At 40.4% G+C, this 16,141-nt stretch overlaps 1 protein-coding gene and 1 pseudogene across 11 annotated transcripts in view; both read right to left on the minus strand.

The window, feature by feature from the left end:
- The window catches only part of ANKRD46 (ankyrin repeat domain 46), a 41,864-nt gene that overhangs the window by 21,748 nt on the left and 3,975 nt on the right, over positions 1-16,141 (minus strand). For 4 of the 11 annotated variants that reach the window (XM_055348135.2, XM_063709413.1, XM_055348132.2 and 1 more), the window contains one exon: positions 5,013-5,195. The exons of the other annotated variants lie outside the window; for them this stretch is intronic. The gene's annotated coding sequence lies outside the window, so the exon portion shown is untranslated. The remainder of the gene's footprint in view (positions 1-5,012; positions 5,196-16,141) is intronic. 11 annotated transcript variants of the gene reach the window in all.
- On the minus strand, positions 8,113-13,280 carry LOC129523988 (glyceraldehyde-3-phosphate dehydrogenase-like; annotated as a pseudogene).

Genomic DNA, 16,141 nt, shown 5'->3' on the forward strand with positions numbered 1-16,141 from the left:
ACATGAAACGACTGAGAAACGGCAGAATGACTCATATGTGTGGTATTAGATGTATTTCTTCTCTCGCCACTGGAAATGTTGATTTAATGCTGAGACCCTTGGTAGAAAGGGAATAAACAGTCTTATATCTAAGGGAGTTGAGGAGTGTCTGTGGCTTTAAAGGGAATCGTGGCTCTTTTCCTGCTGTCCCTGCTCTGGACTAGGGGTAACCTACTTTGGGAAGGAGTCTTTTTTGAGAGTAGGAAGTACATGCTTAGAAATGGCTCCAGATTCACAAAAGAAAAACAGAGATTCCCTGCCCCCAGGTTTTCTAGCCTAGTTTATGAGGATAGAAATAAATAAAGGATTATAGGCAGAAGTTGTAACTTTTGGCTAGTGCTTTCCTCATGCTGCCAATTAGGAAGGGGTGGGGCAAGAAGTGGAAGACACCGATATTCTAAAGCAGAGCTCAATCACCAGTCCTGATAACTCCTTCAGCAGAGTAATTTCAAGCATAAGACAGTGAATTACAGCAATTCTCTTTCTGACTGAGCCCTGGACCCTCCACACAGCCTCTCCTATTAAAATGGTGAATCTGTGAGTTAGCTCAGTTTACATGTGTGTACTCAGAGCATTCTGGAGAATCTTTCAGAAATAGGAAAAGAAGATGACAAGTTCCTATATCAGTTTCCCATGGAGCTATTTTTGCAAACTGCCCAGAGACCAGAGACCTGCCCATTGTGACTAACATGGCAAAGAATGGTCAAAGACTATGGATCTCAAGTTTTAATAGCTACATAGCTCTTCCAGATTTGCTGCTTTCCAGGAAATGTCTTTAATAAACAGGCTTTGTTTGTTTAGACACTGTCAATTAAAACTGATTCCCAGTGTTAGCAACTGTTGATACAAACCTTATTTTCCTTTTAATTCTTATTCTCAATCTCAAAACCATTTAATATTTTGCGATTTGTTCTATAACAAATACTAAGGAAACTGGGAATAATATGGTAAATTTCTTTATATCAAAAAACAATTTTCTAAATGACTTGCAGATAGGAGCAGGACACAATATAAAACTGTTAAGAACTCGTTTTTAAAAGTTTGAACAACCGCTAAACTTTCGTCCTTGTACTCAAGAGAACTACAGTGTTAAACAAAGATAATTATGATTTAAAAATTGTTCTTTAAAATGCTGTCAGAAGATAATGGCTTCACAGTCTTCAAACAATAGGAGAGTAAGTTTCTTGTTTTTAAATAAATAAATTACACTCTCAGGATTGACGAGCTTCGGATTTGGGGAAATGAACTATAATATGAAATGTTATATCTTAAACTGTAGAGAAGTATAAGAAAAGACACACAAAAACAAATTAAAGGCAAACTTTCAGGTTTATGGTAGCTATTAAATTTACCACTAATATATTTGCATGTCTTCTTCAGTGATACTATCAAAATAAATCTATTCCAAATACATCTAAATATTTTTATTCAAATAGTGTCCTTTCATACCATGTCTCTCTGGCCCAAATTTTTCGTTTTAATTATATTTTATTGGATGGTTTCAGGAGTGTAATTGAAATCATTTAAAGATTAACCCAAGAGTTCTTAATGTCAAAGACCTTTATGTCCACATCACTTCCATCACTTAGTTGGACTTTGCACACTTAGAACTTAACTCCACTGCCCAGATCTTGACCTACAACTACCTTTTATATTCCCTTACACTTTAGGAAATATTTCTCATTTATGTCTCTCAATCTCTCCCTCACCCTCCTTTTGGCTACCCCAAGCAGCAAGAAATCTGCCCATACAACCATCCCCAACTCTCTTCAGTCAGCTTCTGGTTCCTTCTAAGGCTCAAAGCAGATCACTTCCACTTCCACCAGGAAAGAAAATACCTTACCCATCCATGGGACCCGGACATAAAGAAGCAAGGACAAAGAACATAAGCCTAAAGTTGGGGAGAGGCCTAGCAATTGGAGAAAAGACTATAATCAACATCTAGAAAGAACTGAGCATTGGATCAAATCTCAGTGTCAGGATTCTGCTAACCCCAAAGTACAACTTGCCTCGCACTCTAGACAAGGCTGAAGCAAGGAAAAACAATCAAGTGATCTTAAGTGATAAATAGCAAAGGCAGACTTCCAGACTTGAATCAAGAGATCCATGATCTGTGAATTCATCAAGAATTATTTCTCAGGATAAGCACTAAGTACTAGACACCAATCAAAAGGTTTGTATCTTAGGTCCTAACTCGGCCATTTTCTAAGGCACTATCTTGAGTAGTCCAACTCTAAGAGTCCCAGTTTCCTCATTTGCAAAACTGAGATAATATCTGTCTTACCTACTTCACAATATTTTTGTACAGAACTTTGAAAACTATAATGAAATATACAAATATAAGATGCTATATATTTTTTCTTAGTTTCTTATTCCACATCTTGGTAACAAGTAAAAGGATTTCTGCCTTGAATGGGGTCAGAGGCAACAATGGGAGCAACTCATAGAGTCTGGTGCTCCTCACAGAGTGAACAAGCAGAGAAGCCCAAGGAGATAATAACAATATTGTACACTGGCACATGAGTATGTACATAGGGCAGATCAACAGTCCCAAATGGATATTTTGCCATGGCCTTAATATCATATCTAAAACCAGCACTCCAGAGGCTGGGTGTGCTGACTCATGCCTGAAATCCCAGCACTTTTGGAGGCAGAGGTGGGAGAATTGCTTGAGCCCAGGCATTCGAGACAAGCCTGGGCAACATAGTGAGACCTTGTCTCTAAAATATATATATATAAAAGTTAGGTGTGGTGACGTGCACCTGTAGTCCCAGCTATTCGGGAGGCTGAGGTGGGAGGATAGTGATTTAATTTGGCTTTGTGTCCTCACTCAAATCTCATTTTAAATTGTAGTCCCCACATATCAAGGAAGGGACCTGGTGGGAGGTGAATGGAGCATGGGGGTGGTTTCCCCCATGCTGTTCTCACGATAGTGAGGGAGGGCTCATAAATAAGATCAGATGGTTTTAAAATTGGTAGTTTCCCCTACACATTCTCTCTTGCCACCATGTAAGATGTTCCTTGCTTCCCCATAACCTTCCACCATGATTCTAAGTTCCTTGAAGCCTCCCCAGCCATGTGGAACTGTGTGTCAATTAAACCTTTTGTTTATAAATTACCCAGCCTCAAGTAGTATCTTTATAGCAGTGTGAAAACAGACTAATACAGAGAATTAGTACCAGGAGTAGGGCACTGCTATAAAAATAACCTGAAAAAATGGAAGTGACTTTGGAACTGGGTAACAGGCAAAGGTTGGAACAGTTTGGGGGGCTCAGAAGATATGGGAAAGTCTGGAACTTCCTAGAGACTTGCTGAATGGTTTTGACCAAAATGCTGATAGTGATATGGACAATGAAATCAAGGCTGAGGTGGTCTCAGAAAGAGATGAGGAACTTTTTGGGAACTGGAGTAAAGGTCACTCATGCTATGCTTTAGCAAAAAGACTGGTGGTATTTTGCCCCTGACCTAGACATCTGCGGACCTTTGAACTTGAGAGAGATGATTTAGGGTATCTGGCAGAAGAAATTTCTAAGCAGCAAAGCATTAAAGATGTGGCCTTGATTTTTCTGAAAGTGTACAAATGTGTTCACGAAGAGATAATCTGCAATTGGAACTTCTGTTTCAAAGCGAAGCAGAGCATAAAAGTCTGGAAATTTGCAGCCTGACTGGTAGAAAAGAAAACCCCATTTTCTGGGGAGAAACTCAAGCATGCTACAGAAATTTGCCTAAGTAACAAGGAACAGAATGTTAATAGCCAAGAAAATGGGAAAAATTTCCCCAAGGCATGTCAGAGATTTTCATGGCAGCCCCTCCCATCACAGGCCACAAGGCCTAGGAGGGAAAAAAATGGTTTTGTGGGCTGGGATCAGGCCCCTGCTGCTCTCTGCAGCCTCAGGATATGGTGTCCAGTGTCCCAGCCACTCCGGCTCCAGCCATGGCTAAAAGGGGCCAGACTACAGCTCAGACCATTGCTTCAGAGGGTGCGGGCCCCAAGCCTTGGCAGCTTCCATGTGGTGTTGGGCCTGTAGGTGTGCAGAAGACAGGAGTTGGGCTTTAGGAACCTCTGCCTAGATTTCAGAGGACATATGGAAATGCCTGGATGTCCAGACAGAAGTCTGCTACAGGGGCAGAGCCCTTATGGAGAACCTCTGCTGGGGCAGTGTGGAAGGGAAATGTAGGGTTGGAGCCCCCACACAGAGTCCCCACTGGAGTGTTGCCTAGTGGAGCTATGAGAAGAGGGCCACTGTCCTCCAGACCCCAGAAAAGTAGATCCACTGAGAGCTTGCACCATGCATCTGGAAAAGCCACAAGCATTTAATGCCAGCCCATGAAAGCAGCCACAGGGACAAAGCTGCTCAAGGCCGTGGGAGCACACCCCTTGCATCAGCGTACCCTGGATGTGAGACATGGAGTTAAAGGAGATTTTGGAGTTTAAGATTTAATGACTGCCTGGCTGGGTTTCAGACTTGCATGAGGCCTGAGGCCCCTTTGTTTTGGCCAATTTCTCCCATTTGGAATGGGAGCATTTACCCAATGCCTGTGCCCTCATTGTATCTTGGAAGTAACTAACTTGCTTTTGATTTTACAGACTCATAGGTGGAAGAGACTTGCCTTGTCTCAGATGAGACTTTGGACTTGGACTTTAGGTTAATACTGGAATGAGTTAAGACTTTGGGGGACTGTTGGGAAGGCATGATTGGTTTTGAAATGTGAAAAGGACGAGATTTGGGAGGGGCCAGGAGCAGAACTATATGGTTTGGCTCTATGTCCCCACCCAAATCTCATCCCAAATTGTAATCCCCGCATGTCAAGGGAGGGACCTGGTGGGAGGTGATTGGATCATGGGGGCGGTTTTCCCCATGCTGTTTTCATGATACTGAAGGAGTTCTCATGAGATCTGATGGTTTTAATAGTGGCAGTTTCCCCTGCATTTTCTCTCCCTCCTGTTGTCATGTAAGATGTGCCTTGCTTACCTTTCACCTTCCACAGGGATTCTAAGTTTCCCGAGGCCTCCCCAGCCATGAGGAACTGTGAGTCAATTGAACTTCTTTTGTTTATAACTTCTTTAGAGCAGCGTGAAAACAGACTAATTCAAATGGCTTGAGCCTGGGAGCTTGACGCTGCAGCGAGCTGTGATCATGCCACAGCACTCCAGCCTGGGCAACAGAGTAAGACCTTGTCTCAAAAAAATAGAATAAAATAAAACAAAACCAGCACTCCATACATATACTCCAGACACTGCTCCAAAATTCTCTGCCAATGGTAACAATACCTCCCTAGAAACCCTGGCTTCAAATCCTTGATGCTTTCTTTTCTCCTGACAGTGAATCAGACACAAAGGCCTGTCAGTTCTGTCTTTCATTGTCTTGCAAATTCTTTTTCCATTTTATTGACACTGCTTTCACTCTTAATTTGTGCCCTAACAAACAATTTTATACATGAAGTTTTCCAATGTCTTCCTAACTGGTCTCTCAGTCTCATTCTCTCTTCTGTCACCCTCTACCCCAGTCAATCTCATTAAGCTATCATGTACATTTTTTCAACCCATGCTTTGTGAATATCACTTCCAAGCTAAAAGTATTTTTAGTAGCTCCCATGGCCCAAGCATGGCCTTCTACCTTAGCTAATCTCCATTTTCACTTCTGCCTCTCTACAATCCATTCTCAATACAGAAAAAAAAAAAAATCTTCCCAAAACACAAACCATTTCCTTTCATTCCCTTACCTGAAATATGTCAATGGCAGCCCAATGTATTTAAAACAACAGCCAAAATCCTTAATAAAGGATAAATTATCAGGCTACAAAGCCCTGATAATTTTGTTCCTGCCTACCTCTCCAAATTCATCTTTAAACATTCCCCCTTCTTGTTCTCTATACTCTACCCCCGACTTGCCTCCTTCCTGCCTCAGAGGTACACTTACTTTTCTTCCTGCTGGAATGTACTTCCCCTGGATGGAGAATCACTCAGGTCTCAGCTCAAATGTCACCTACTTCTCCCCACATTACTTTTCACATCACCCTGCTTATTTTGTTCGTGTTCTTATTACAATCTATAATTTTCTTATTTATGTGCTTAATCATGTATTGTACATCTCCTCAGTTTGAAAGTAAACTTTGAGGGCATGAGTTTGTCTTGTTCCACACTATCCACAGTATTTCGCATTACCTATTACACACTAAGTGCTCAACCTGTATCTTTTCTGTTAAGTGAATGGATGGTCCAAACGTAAAGCATGCATTCAAACAAGTCTTTCAGTGGAGTCTGGAAGCCAGTATAAATGCTTAAGTAATGACAATGAAAATGAAGGCATTCACTGAAGGTGGACAAAAAATATAACTAAACTAAAAATGTATAGCAAAAATGGGGTACCAATAAAACTGATATTACATTTAAAAAGAAATCAAATCATGTTCATATGACTACTTCTTGAACATCTTTTAATGTCTGAGAAATAGGAATATTTAGAAATAATAAACATTTGTTGACTCCTCCCATAAGCAGGTACATATTAGATAGAAATGCAATATGATATACACCTATTATGTATCCACAAAAATTTTTAGAAATAAGAAATTTTTTTAATTAAAAAAATTTTAAAGATTTACCCAGAAATGAAAAAAAAAAGTAATTTGGGTATTTCACACTTATTTTATATAATATGGAACACTAGCATTAATGCTGTTTTTTTTTTTTAGTTCAGAATTTTTTTTAAAACATATGGGGTCTCACTATGTTGCCCAGGCTGGCCTCAAATTCCTGGGCTCAAGTGATCCTCCTGCCTTAGCCTCCCAAAGTGCTAGGACTACAGGCATGAGCCACTGTGCCCAGCCTGGAATGTTTTAACAAGTTAAATGTTCAACACATTTGAAGTAAAAAATAACATTTCAGAACATTAAAAACTCATAAACTTATAAAAATACAAGTGTTAAGCATACATTGCCATTCTAATATAAGTTAGGAAAAAAAGTGAAACATTTTAAAAGAAACCATATAAAAATGGGGAAAATTTAAATAATCACCAAAAAATTGAGAATTCTGGTTTCTTCAAAAGCACAATTTTGCATAAAAACTGCATTACTAGTATCACAACTGAGCTGTGAGCATATTTTTTATTACTTTATCTTTTTTAAAACGGTCTTTATTTTTTAGACCAGTTTTAGGTTCACAGCAACACTGAGCAGATTTCCCATATTCCCCCACCCTGCCACCACCAGAGGGTACCTCTGTTATAACTGATGATCCTACACTAACACATCATTATCACCCAGAGTCCATAGTTTGCATTAGGGTTCACTCTTGGTGTTATACATTCTATGGGTTTAGACAAATTTACAATGACATGTATTCATCATTATAGCATCATGCAGATTAGGTTCACTGCCCTAAAAATTTTCTGGGCTCTGCCTATTCATCCCTCTCTCTACCCAACCCCTGATATTTTTATTGTCTCTATAATTTTGCCTTTTCCAGAATGTCATACAACTGAAATCATACGGTATGCAGCTGTTTCAGATTGGCTTCTTTCCCTCGTAATATGTGTTTTCTGTATCTTTTCATGGCTTCATAGCTTCTCTTTAGGACTGCATAATATGTCATTCTCTGTATGTATTACAGTTTATCTGTTCACCTACTGAAGGACATCTTGGTTGCTTCCATGTTCTGGCAATTATGAATAAGGCTGACATGAACATCCACATGCAGGTTTTTGTGTGGACAGTTTTTCACTCCTTTGGGTAAATACCAAGGAGCGTGATTGCTGGATGGTAAGAGTATGTTTAGTGTTTTTAAGAAACCACCAAATTGTCTCCCAAAGTAGCTGTACCATTTGGCATTCCCACTAGCAATGAATAAGAGTTCCTGTTAATCCACATTCTCACCAGCATTTGGTGGTGTCAGCGTTCTAGATTTTAGTTAGCCATTTTAGTAAGTGTGTAGTGGGATCTCATTGTTTTAATTTGCATTTCCCTGATGACATATGACGTGGAGTATCTTTTTCATGTGATTATTTGCCATCTGTATATCCTCTGTGATGAGGTGTCCATTAAGATCTTTGGCTCATTTTTAAAATCAGGTTGTTCATTTTCTCTTTTTTTTTTTTTTTTTGAGTACAGAGGACTTTATTGATGGTACACGACAAGATAGAGCTCTTTGTGGGGTCTGCATGGAAACTGTAAAGAGGGGAGATTCCCAGTGTGGTGGGGGACTGAGCATGGCAGGGACTGCCCAGAAGCTGAAGGTCTCTTTCTTCCTCTTGTGCTCTCACTGGGGCTGGCTGTCGAGCAGTCTTACTCCTTGGAGGCCATATGGGCCACCACCCTGTTGCTGTAGCCAAATTCACTGTTGTACGAGGAAATGAGCTTGACAAAGTGGTCACTGAGGGCGATGCCAGCCCCAGCATCGAAAGTGGAAGAGTGAGTGTCACTGTTAAAGTCAGAGGAAACAACCTGGTGTTCAGTGTAGCCCAAGATGCCCTTGAGGGGCCCTCTGACGCCTGCTTCACCACCTTTTTGATGTCATCATATTTGGCAGGTTTCTCCAGATGGCAGGTCAGGTCCACAACCAACACGTTTGCAGAAGGACACGGAAGGCCATGCCAGTGAGCTTCCTGTTCAGCTCGGGGATGGCCTTGCCCACAGCCTTGGCAACACCAGTAGATGCAGGGATGATATTCTGGAGAGCCCCACAGACATATGCCACAGTTTCCCACAGAGGCCATCGAGTCTTCTGGGCAGGAGTGGCAGCATAGATTGTGGTCACAAGTCCTTCCGCAATGCCAAAGTTGTCATGGATGGGCTTGGCCGGGGGATTAAGCAGTTGGTGGTACAGGAGGCATTGCTGATGATCTTGGGGCTGTTTTCATACTTCTCAGGGATCATGCCCATTATGAATATGGGGGCATCAGCAGAGGGGGTAGAGATGATGACCCTTTTGGCTCCCCCATTAAGTGAGCCCCAGCCTTCTCCATGGTCATGAAGATGCCAGTGGACTCCACGGCATACTCAGCTTCAGCATCACCCCATTTGATTTTGGTAGGATCTTGCTCCTGGAAGATGGTGATGGGATTTCCATTGATGACAAGCTTCCCATTCTCAGCCTTGACGATGTGGTGGACTTTGCCATGGGTAGAAATACTGGAACATGTAGACCATGTAGTTGAGGTCAATGAAGGGTCATTGATGGTGACAATATCCACTTTACTAGAGTTAAAAGCAGCCCTGGTGACCAGGTGCCCAATATGGCACAAATCTATTTACTCTGGCCTTCACCTTCACCATGATGTCTTAGAGACATGGCTTTGAGAAGAGGATGGTCAGCACTAAGCGACCCCAGCCAGCACCCATACCCACCTCTCTTTTTGTTGAGTTTTAAGAGTTCTTTGTGTATTTTGGATAACAGTCTTTATCATATATGTCTTTTGAAAACATTTTGGGCTGGGTGCTGTGGCTCACACCTGTAATCCCAGCACTTTGGGAGGCCGAGGTGGGTGGATCACCTGAGGTCAGGAGTTCGAGACCAGCCTGGCCAACATGGTGAAACCCCCTCTCTACTAAAAATACAAAAATTAGCCGGGTGTGGTGGTGTGCACCTGTAGTCCCAGGTACTCGGGAGGCTGAGGCAGGAGAATAGCTTGAACCTGGGAGGCAGAGGTTGCAGTGAGCCAAGATCACGCCACTGCACTCCAGCCTGGGTGACAGAGTGAGACTCTGTCTTAAAAAAAAAAAAAAAAAAAAAAAAGAAATGTGTTATTTAATGTCTAAGTATTCAGTGATTTTCCAGCTATCTTTCTGTTATCAAATTGTAATTTAATTCCTTTTCGTCTGAGATCAGATATTGGATGATTTCCACTTTGGCCAATTCCAAAACAGCTACAGCCTCACTCATTACTTTGTGCTTGTACTCTATAGAGATGGTTATCCTATTTACTATTCTGACTATACTTTGGAGCTTTTTTTTTTTTTTTACATCAGTTATTGCCAGGTGCCCAAACATGAATTTAATATGTTATTTTGACTGAAAATCAACTATGTGTTTTTAATTTCCTCAGATGTCCACTGCCTACCTAGACTCCATTCCTACCTGTTCCACTGGTACCCAACTCCACTACTCTTCACTGCTCATATGCTTTGGAGGGGTCAGTCTTTATTATCTAAGGCCATGTAACATATCACATTCCCTAGCTATTGTGGTTTATTTAAAGGTGAGCAAGTGACCAGTCCAATAAAACTCTTTGCTTGGAATGCCAGAGAAATACATTCACTTTATTTTTCTAAAAATATGGTGTATAAATGAGATACCTAAAATTGCTTTTGTCATTTTTATATTTCACAGATATCAAGTATACAGAGTCAGGCAGAACAGATAAAAGGGCCAAGCCTTGGGCTTTTCCTATTACGGGTATCAATAAAGGATCTTTTTAAGACAGTTTAAATTAGGTTTTCTGTTACTTAGAACAAAATATCTAAATGACACAGAATCTGAAGTGGTCATTACTATTTGATTTCCACTCTTATATGCTTCTGTCATTGCTTCCTAAAAAGGAAAAAAATATTGTTTGTGGCACATGTTTCAGCAAAAGACAAAGGTCAAAGGGTGAAGTGCACTGATATTTAACTCTCTTTGAGAAGGAGCTGAATCGAGGCCTAAGAAATCTCATGTTCAGCACAGGAGATTGAACACTGACTGAGAGCTTGGTAAATTCTAGAACTGACCAAGGAGATAACCTGAAGGACAAGTTGAAAGGATTTCTGAATAAACAAGTGGAATAAAAATAAGCCTATTGTGGGAAAACTCTTTTATAAGCAATCCACGGTTTTTGTTGTGTTTAAAAAAAATGAGCATTAACAGCCAATGGGCAAAATACAGCCAAAAGACTGAGGAGAGGGCAGAGGGGCAGATTTAAATTAACATAGCAGCAATGCTGGGCTACTGGAAAAAAGATGACTGATAGTAGGACTAAAACTGCCACCAAAGTTAAAATGCCTATATAAACTGTTTCAACAAAGTCACACTCAGAACATTTTTGTTTTTTTAATTAAACTTACGCAGGCTGGGTGCGGTGGCTCATGCCTGTAATCCTAGCACTTTGGGAGGCCACAGCAGATCACTTGAGGTCAGGAGTTTGAGACCATCCTGGCCAATATAGTGAAACCCCGTCTCCACTAAAAATACAAAAATTAGCTGGGTGTGATGGCATGTACCTGTAGTCGCAGCTACTTGGGAGGCTGAGACAGGAGAATTGCTTCAACCCAGGAGGCGGAAGCTACAGTGAGCTGAGGTTGCACCACTGCACTCCAGCCTGGGAGACAGAGCAAAACTCCATCTCAAAAACAAACAAACAAAAACCAAAAAAGCTTAGGCAAACCAAAAAAGGCATCATAATGTAATAAAAGAAAATATAGGTTATTTGGCTAGTTTTAATATGTTTACCTTAAAAAATAAAATACAGCAGAGTATCTAATGTCATAAAGACCCAATATGGAAAGGTAGCTAAATAAACCATTCGTGCTCTTGCATTTGTTTCTGATTTACTTAGTACCATACCTAAATAATAATGTGCACAAATCTTTTAATTGATTGTGTTCAGAATTTATTAAAAGCACCACTTATTGGATAGTTTATTAAATGCATGCAAGTATCTGTATATGATTTCTTCAGCATATGTGTATTTAAGGCAACATGACAGAGAGCTAGAGACAGGAAAGCTGTCCATTTTAAAATCAAATTGGTGTATATCTCCTGCTTATTCAACATGTTTTGGTCTTGGAATTGTTTCTCTAATAATGTACTGGCAAGTCAGACGTTAAATTATTTAAGGTTTCTAAACACTGATTTGGTGGAAGTGCTAACAACCCTTGTGAACAAACATAAGCTTCAGAAAAACTGAACAGCACTAAAAAAAAGTATCTACTTTGGAAAATAATGATCCTTTGTAATTGATTTTGGTTTTAGATATAAAGTTTACACTGGTAATTCTAATGTCTGTTTACCAGTTTAATTTTAAAAAGTACTTAGCTGGGTGCAGTGACTCACACCTATAGTCCCAGCACTTTAGGGAATCTGGAGCAAGAGGATCACTTGAGCCTAAGGATTCCAGACCAGCCTGGGCAACATAGTGTGAAACCCCATCTCTACAAAAAAATTTAAAAATAAACCTTGCATGGTGGTGCGTGCGTGCCTGTTGTCCCAGATATTCAAGGCTGAGGCAGGAGGATCACTCGAGCCTGGGAGGTGGAGGGTGCATTCAGCCATGATTGTGCCACTGCACTCCAGCCTGAGCAACAGAGCAAAACCCTGTCTCAAAAAAACACAAGGAAAAAAAAAAGTACTTAGCCAGGTGCAGTGGCTCATGCCTGTAATCCCAGCACTTTGAGAGGCTGAGGTGGATCACTTGAGGTCAGGAGTTAGAGACCAGCCTGGCCAACATGATGAAACCCCATCTCCACTAAAAATACAAAAATTAGCTGGGTGTGGTGGTGTGTGCCTGTGGTCCCAGCTACTCAGGAGGCTGAGGCAGGAGAATCGTCTGATGCAGTGAGCCAAGACTGTGCCACTGCACTCCAGCCTGGGTGATAAACTTAAGTTCTAATAATACTGAAAGTTATTTTAAATAGAAATCTTTTACAAACATCACAATAGTGTCTTTTATAGAATGCCTAGACGAAACCCAGTTCTCTAATTATTTTCCTTATAGGAAATCTAGAAAAAACCTTTAGTAGAATGGTATTAGTATGACAAATTCAATATTATAGTCTCAGAAGTTCTTTCATTTTTAAAGGATAAAAAAAAAAAAACAAAAGAAAGTCAACATGGAGTCAGTGAAAAAATTCTACACCAGAAGCAAAGAGGTGCACCAGATCTACATGAAGAAAAGCACACCACTGAGAATTATTTACAATAAGAAAATGAAAAAAATCCAGAAAAATACTGTGCTCTCAGGGGCATACAAAAAATTAAGAACTCAGGGTGGGGGAAAAAACAGTATTAAAGAAGACAGGGACTAAAAAAAAAGACTATAAGTTAAATAAAAACACAATAGAAATTTAAAATCCAAATTATAAGCAGTAAGGAAATCAGTGACGGAAGGGCCTAACTTAAGAAGCTATGCAAAAGAAAAAAGTTAGAAAGGATGTGTGAGATGACAGCAATGAGAACAAGAAAGGAGAGCCAACCAATGAAAAATTCCTGGAGAAAAAAACAAGTACAAAACAAAAGGCACCAACTTAATATTTTCCTCAGCTAAAAAAAAAAAAAAAAAAAAAAAAGATTTCAACACCTAAAGGACCTGTTATCTTTTAGATAAAATTATTGGATTTAAAAAATCAGTAGCTATAACCCTAAACTTTGAAATATTTTAATCATTTTACATCGATAATGCAACAGATGGCTGTATTTGCCATGGAAAAGGCACATTTATCCAGTCAGGATGGTGTAAATCTGGTATTTTACTGCATACCTTGATTATTTTGCATTTGGGTTTGGACATTAACTTGCTGAGGGCAGAAACAAGAACCTGAACTCATGCCTTAAGATAAAAATTGCATTCTTTTTATACACTTACTACATTTGAAACTATGCAGTGGCTCAATCATGGCTCACTGAAGCCTCAATCTCCCAGGCCCATGAGATGCTTCCACCTCAGCCTTCCAAGTAGCTGGGACCACAGGTGTGTGCTAGCACGCCCAACTAATTTTAAAGTTTTTTGTAGAGATGAGCTCTCCCTATGTTGTCCAGGCTGGTCTTGAACTCCTGAGCTCAACAGATCCTCCAGTCTCGGCCTCCCAAAGTGTTGGGATTACAGGCACGAGCCACTTCACCCAGCCCACCCAAGCATTTTTATGGGCTCTGAAATGTACTACGTAAAAAGGACACGCTTTATTGGTTTAGAAAGTTAAGTATACATTATTATTATGATCAGCAGTAGGATAGCTATTTTATTTCCACCAGTCATTGATAAAACAATCCAAGTGTAGTAGGTATTAATCAGTAGCTTAAGTTAGAAATAAAAATTTACTATGGGAACGACTACAGTGCTTTCAAATAACCGACATATGAAAAATTTACAGCTAACCTCTTCCAAAGAGCTGTCCACACTGCAGTCTCCAATGCTCTTCCTCCTGTTGTCTCTTGAAACCACACCAATCAGGTTTTCTTCCTCACTATTCTCCTGAAAGTGCTCTTGCAAGGTCACCAAGGACCTTCCTATTACTAAATCCAATGGTCATCTCCTAGTCTTCATCTTACTTGACTTGTCAATCAGCAGGAGGAGACACAGTTGGCCACTTTCTCCCTGAAAAACTCTTTACTTGGCCTTCAGTACTCCATACTCGCTTCTTTTTCCTCCTACCTTCAAAAGCCTCTCCTTTGTAATTATTCATCTCTCCAATATCTGAATGTGGAAAGCCCTAGAGCTCAATTCTCATTTCCTTACACTAGATCTCATAGGCTCATGGCTTTAAATACTACCCTTCTGTGCAGGGGTAGCCAATCTTTTGGCTTTCCTGGGCCACAGTGGAATAACTGTCTTGGGGCACACATGTAACGATAGCTGATGAGCTTAAAAAAAAAATACAATCAATCTCATAATGTTTTAAGAAAGTTTACAAATTTGGGTTGCACAAGCTTGCATTAGTGACTCCCAAATTTCTATTTCCAGTTGGACCTTTCTCTTCAACTCCCGTCTCTATAACCCCACTTGAACAGGCATCTCAAACCTGACTAAAACTGGCTCCACCTACCTTCACACTCAGTCTTCTCCATCTCAGTACACTGTTTAACTAAAGCCTTCCAATAGCTCAGGCCAAAGGCCACAGGGTCGTGCTTCACCCTTTCTCTCATAAGCACATCCAAACCATAAGCAAATCCTATCAGCAATACTCAGAATACGACGGCTTCTTACTGCCTCTCTTACTACCCACCTGGTCTAAGCCACCATTCTCTCTGGCTTCAATTACTGCATCAACCTAACAGGTCTCCCTGCTTCCATCCTTGCCCTTACAGTCAACACTGAACACAGCAGCCAGAGTGATCCTTTAAAAACCTTAAGCCAGATCCCCTCATTCCTCTGCTCAAAACCCTCCAAACACCTCCCTTCTCACTCAGAGTAAAAGCAAAAGTCCTTACCTGGGCCCATTAGCTCTCTGACCTTGTCTCACCCTCCTTCCCTCCGGGTGCTCAAATCTACTGGCCTCCTTGCGGTTCCTCTCTTGCTGTCCCTCTAACAAGACTGAAGGGTTCTGGGCTTTTGCCCTTGCTTGGTATGCTCTTTCCCTAGACAGCTGCATGGCGGTCCCCAACGCCTTCAGTTTTGCTTGAGTCTTTTCCATGGCACCAGTCCTTATTTTAAAACTGCACCTGTTCCTTCCTTGGTGCTTCCTATCCCCCTTTGCTACTTTATTTTTATTCCTAGTAACTGTTACCATCTGACTCCAGATACGTTAACTTTCACAAATCCCGTTTATCGTCCCCAACCCCACCTTCCTCCAGTGACATGTTAGCTCCTGGAAGACAAGGACTTCATTTTGTTCACTCTCACATCCCCCAGTGCTTAGAACAGAGCCTGGCCATAGAAGGCGCTCAATATACGCTTGCTATATGAATGCCGAATATGCAAATTCTTAAATCTATAATAGGTAAGGCTAAGAAGTTTGGGACTATAAAGCCCAACTTATTTCCACAATGGGAAATACAATTTCCCTTTTGATAAAGAACTGTGAGAATCCTTTGTTTTCCATAGTAACACAATTTATATAACATGCCAAAAATTCCTTATCACTTCACATCCTCTCTCCAGTGCCTTTCCTGTATTCTGTAAAATATTAACTTACTATCATCAAAAAATCTTTGATTTCCCTCTGGTACTGCTACCATAATACTGCAAAGGCAAAGTGAACTCACTAAAAATGGTATGGAAACATAAATAATGAAGAAATGTAATAAAGTGTGTTAACAACCAAACAAATTCATCTCTATTTCAAATCAAATTGTACTGACACAGTGAGAACCCCAGTCCAAGTTTAACTTTATTATCACTATAGTCCTTAATGAGCTAACAGTTTTCTTACTAAACTCCTTTTAAACTAAAAAGGAGTTCATGTAGGACTC

Source organism: Gorilla gorilla, chromosome 7 (assembly GCF_029281585.2).
Source record: "Gorilla gorilla gorilla isolate KB3781 chromosome 7, NHGRI_mGorGor1-v2.1_pri, whole genome shotgun sequence".
Lineage (NCBI taxonomy): Eukaryota > Metazoa > Chordata > Mammalia > Primates > Hominidae > Gorilla > Gorilla gorilla.